The sequence below is a fragment of the Haliaeetus albicilla genome, chromosome 3 (genome assembly GCF_947461875.1).
Source record: "Haliaeetus albicilla chromosome 3, bHalAlb1.1, whole genome shotgun sequence".
NCBI lineage: Eukaryota > Metazoa > Chordata > Aves > Accipitriformes > Accipitridae > Haliaeetus > Haliaeetus albicilla.
The window spans coordinates 55,020,522-55,026,049 of NC_091485.1; positions in this window are offsets into that span (position 1 = coordinate 55,020,522).

Below are 5,528 nucleotides of genomic sequence, written 5' to 3' on the forward strand. Positions count from 1 at the left end.
ATCTTTTAAAAGCAAACATTGCAAAGCATTGTCTGGCCTTCCTCTAACTAGCAGGCAAAAAACCCCAACAAAAAACAGCCCTGGAGATCTATTCTGGTCTCGCATGCGTCTCAAGTGGAAAATTTCAGCTGAACTGATTTAGGTTGGCGGGGTGAAGGGAGGTGAGGCCTGGCTGCCGCTGGCTCCGCACGGCAGGGAGGGATGGCTCCACGCGGGCGCCCGTGCCTGCCACGCGGGCAGGGCTGGGTCTGGCAGCGGCTGCCTCGAACACGGGCCAGCGGCTCCGGAGGGGAGGGAAAGGAAACCCGAAGCCGGGGGAGCGCGGGGGACGATGCAGCCTTCGAGCGGCATGGCGGCCGCTGCCGCCTCCGTTATACCGCCCAGCCTGGACGAAAAACGTCCCCGGCCATCGGGGTGCCGAGGGATGGCTTTCCTTCTCGTCCCCGCCGTCCCCCAGCTGCAGTCACTCATCTCGGCGCAGCCCGCGGAGGGGGATAGCAGCGGGGAGGTCGGGTGCGGTGGCCGGTGGGTGCCGGTCCCCGTCCGGCGGCAACGTGGAGCCTGTCGCCGGCAGCGCTGTGCCCACGCCGCGGGTGCTGCCAGCCCGGCCCTGCTGGCGGCACCGGCCTTGAGCGACGGCCTTGAGCCCGCGCCAGGGCAGCTGGCCTCGGGCCGGGTGGCCGGCGGGCCGGCGGCTGCGGCAGAGGAGCTGTGGGCGCCGCGGGGTCAAGGACAGCCGGAGAAGATGCCTTTGCTCCTCGGCTTTGCCCTCGGTGCCCGTGTCCCAGGGCCGCTCGCTTTGGGACCTGGAGCTGGCTGGGACCTTGCCGTTGAAGCGTTCGTTGTTGGAAAAACAGTAGTCTTTTTCTGAAATTGCAACTTTTGATGGGGATGTCCACATGCGTGTGGGAGACCGAGTCCCCCGGGACTCCCCCCTCTGCCCTCCAGCTGGTACCGGCATGGGTAGGTCAGTCCCCATCCCTACGCGGAACAGGGAGGTTTTGGACCCTCAGACGGCTTCTCCCTGTCCACGCCACCCGCTAGCGCGGCTCCCGCGGGCTGAGCCGGCCCCGCTCGGGCAGGACGGTGGCACCGCTCGAGCCGAGAGGAGCCGTCGTGATCCGGTGTCGCAGGATCACGGGGCAATTAGTTCTGTGGGGAGGAGGCCCGGGGGCGGGGGGGGGGTCTCAGGTCCAGCCGCCGGCCCCCGCCTGAACTCCCAGGGGCCTTTAAGGAGCGGGTGAGAACGTTACGCGTGGAGGCCGCGGCCTGCCTGACCCGGGGTGTGAGCCTCTCCAGCGGGACGGAGAGGAGCGGAGGGCGGCGGGGACCTTCCCTTCGCCCCCCCCGCCGCCGCCGTCCCGGCTCTGGCAGCTCCCGGGAAGGCGCAGGGCGGGCGGGTGGAGCTCCCTGCCGGCCGCGGCCCCCATCGCCGGCTGGGACGCCCCGGGAACCGGCCGGCAGCTTGCCGAAACTCCGTAATGGGGATGAAAATGCGGGTCCGGGCGGAGGCAGCTTGGCCCCGATGCCCCAAGGCGGCTGTTTCGGATGCTGCTTCCGAGCGGCAGTGCCTACGGGAGGGCTCGCTGGTTATCGCCCTTCTTTTTAAAGGGGATTTACCGGGAGGAGGGTCTCAGACCACAGCGCGGGAGCCCGTGGCTTCTGCTGCCCAGCGCAGCATCCCTCTGCCGTCTCTGCATTCACCTAACTGGCCACAGCAACCGACGCACCAGTGACCTGAGGCTGCCCTGCTGCTGCCGAGACCTGAAACATCAGCTCCCCTCCCCTGTCACCACCTTAAGAGCAGGTACTTCCATGTCAGAAGTGTAATAAACTTGTGACGCAAATATCTGCGTGATTCTCTGAATGGTATGAAGAAGGGTCATGTCCAGAGACTGTGTAGTTAAGCAAAATAGACAACCAGGATCTAAAATTGTGCACGTACTCGCTAAATCACGCTATAAATTCTTGGGCCTGAAGTAAGTTTTCACTCCCGTTTTTGGCCGATACCAACTATCTGCCCTATATTGACGTAGTACAGTAGGACACGTGTTGTTACATGATGCACATTTGACGGAGGCTGTGGTCTGCACTACTGCCCGCTGCAGCATTTCAGTCAGACTACATTAAAATATTATATTCAACAGAACTTATGGGAATGGCAACGTAGTCTTTGGAGAAAGACCTACCTGTAACCAAAGGCTGCTGGCTCTCAGTGCAGGGGTGATGAGAAGCAGCCGGCCAGACTGAGGGCAGAGGGGACCAGCCCCTGCTGCCACCTCCCCAACAGCTTCTCCTTTCTGACTCAGGCTGACAAGCGCAATTAGCTTTGACCTACGTAGTAGACGGGGTAATCCTATTAATGCCCCTAATTCAGATTAAAGACTATGTAGTTGCAAAGAGATTAAAATATAAAGTGAGAGAAAGCTTGTAATTCCAAGGATAGAGACTTAATAAGGGGGGGGCCACACCACTCTCGCACCGTTACCGCTCCCATCCCCTCTCCCAGGGCTGCGGAGCAGACAGGCTCCCGTGTTTGTCAGGCTCTGTGGGAACAGCCCCACAGTCCTGGGTTAAGAAGAATTTTACCCACCTTCCCTCGGTAGTCTTGTCACCAGGACTGCAAACCAACCTGCTCCCCCTCGGCGGTGGGAAGTGGTGCCTGTGGGGTGCGGGCTGCGGGCGGTAACAGGCCATGCTTTTCCCTAAACCGCAGGGCAAGTCCTTGAAGCGCATGACTCTCATCATATATTAAAGCAATAAATAGCAGTAAATTGTGGTAGTGAATTACATGCCACCACTTACTTGAAATTTTGGATTTTGATAAAGGGAGGAAATAAGAGTTCAGAGAACGAGCAAGAAGCCTGCAGTCAGCATGGCGTTTCTGTCGTAAGGAAAAATGAAACGTGTATCGTCTAAAGCCTTCCTTCAGCACATGAACCAGAGCACCGTGGCAGCCACAGAAATTACTTTCTCCTTCAATTACGGTCAGACCAGTTAAGACAAGCCACCTTTGGTACACACCCTGCTTCGTCCGGGCTCCTTGCAGCGTTTGGCAGGCAGCCGGCACAGCCAGCGCCCAGGGGTGCCCCTCAGGGGACGGGCAGAGCAGCACCGAGCCCCTCCTTTGAGCAGCAGCACCAGGGCCCTGCTGCGGCCATGAGCAACCTTCTCTCTTTGCTTTTCGGTTGTTGCCCAAGGCCTTGGCAAAGCCCCTAGAGCACCACCGCTCTACTCACGCAGGAGGAGACCAAAGGTATGGGGTCCCGTCATCTGGGCGGGAGTTGGTGAGCAAAGCTGATCAGCAAGACCAAGCTAGACCAGAGCGTGGTGCTTACCCAGCTATCGGGGACGAAAAGCAGGCCGGTTTTTTTCCAAGCGGTAAGTAGAGCTACAAACCTGATTTTTCACTGCCTGCCCTACCTTTTAAAGCATCTGCTTCTGTTTAGTTTTGGATCAATGTTTTTTGTTTTTTTTTAAAAAGCAGGGTTCAAACCTGTAGAAGCTTACTATGAAACACATTAACAGACTATGCCACCACCACCCCCCCCCAAAAAGCAGCAATTAAGAGTATATATGAAGTGGCAACACATCCAATGGTGGATCCAAGGCACCCACTTTTATTTTGAGCCAATGTAAGCCAGTTGCGCAGCTGCTTAGACGCACAAGGAAAAGGCAGAATCGTTTTCTCCGGTTCCTGAGGGGTAATTGGCACCACTAGCGGCACAGCGTTCTTGAGGGGTAATTGGCACCACTAGCGGCACAGCGTTGTCTCGGGTTACGGCCCTGGATCTCCCTTGGGAAATGGTGTGCAGACTGGAGGGCTGTATCGGGGGAGTACTTCAGGCAAAAGCAGGTGGGATCTGTTTGGCATGCACAATGAGTAATTGTATTATACACTGAAACACTGTTTGCATGTATCAATATCAAAGAAATTCTGGCTACTGCAGCTAGCTGTACCAGCAGGGCTACAAGAGCAGTGGCCTCCATCAACAAGAGGAGTTGCAGACGTGTATTGAGCATGACAGAGCTATGTTAGTTCCAAATACTATATAGAAACCACTCAGCTTTTGTATTTTGAGTAAAATTCTGAATTGCAATTACAATATAAATAAGTAACACTTAGCAAATCAAATTGAAATACATACTGTGTTCAAACTCCAGGTTGTTTTAATGGCAAACTGTCTTCAAGTACAATGAATATTTCTGCTCTGACCACTGCATCATTTATAGAGGAACTTTTTCAACTGACCTGTAAGTTAACATAAAACAACTCTCCTCAAGACTGCATAACAGAATCCTGTTATCTTAGGCAACTGTAATTTGTATTTAGTCAAAAACCATGCAGCAGTCTGTTTTGTCTAGAGAAAGACCTCAACTCATAGACTGAAGTGTGTATCACTCCTTGAAACATGGGGATGGCTAGTAACTTCAGGATTAAAAAAAAAAACTAACAAAAAAACCCCAACCAACAAAACATCAGGTTTCCCACTATCATAATTTACTCCATTTCCTACTTCCACATTTAATTCCACTAATAAATACTTCTTAGACTGTATCTTCAAAACATAAGCCATTTTGTACTTCTTTCAGCTGGCCTGTAAAAGTGTTCTGACAAGTCGAGTCCAAACTGAGAATTTTCTTTTACTTGAAAGTAAAGTTCATCAAGTTTTATGAAATCTTTGCAGAGCCAGAAATTAAGACTTCCTACCAGCTGGCACTCATGTAAAATATACTTGCAACCAAAAGGTAGAAATTTTACCTCCAACTGAAGGGTTAGAGTCACCTTTGACTGCAGGACCCAGAACTTAATGCCCCATTTCAAAGCCCTAACACCCCTTTCCTCCTTCCCCCAGTTTTCAAGTAGGGGAAGTTAAAATGATAAAGAAAAGGACCTTGAAGAAATCAAGGGGCTCTAGTAACATAATAAAGAAATCCTCTGACCAGTTACTCAGTGCAGTTGGCATATGTACTTCTAGTAGTGTGCTTTACCTTTACTTTGGGGATATATTTAAACAAAGTCCAGCGCAAGAGAGCACTGAGGTTTCTGAAGACTGGTGTAGCCCTTCTCTGAGAAGTCAACACTATACAGAACTAGCTGAAGTTGAAAGTTAGACTTCAAAAAATGCCATTTAAAAAAAAAAAAACAAACAGAAAAAGCTAAAGGTTCTGTGACAACTTGCAGAGCTGGGTGAACCCATGCTGCCTCAGGGGCACTACATGCACACTAGCTAAAAGACTGCTTCTTCTGTGCACACCTCTATCTATTGCAGGTTTGCTGGTTGGTGTTAAGAACTGAATCTAAGATCATAGCTAAAAAACACACCACAAATTGCCTTTTTAGCCTTCCAGGAACTTACATGACTTTCACTTCATACAGGTTTATCAATCTTAAATTTTTTTATGGTTTAATACAAAACTGAAATAATGGGCTAGAGAAAAGAAGGCTTCTCAAAACAATCATGTATACATCTATTTTATAGCTACCTCTTGTGCCTAGCCCCTCCCAAAGTTAACCTGAAAAACAG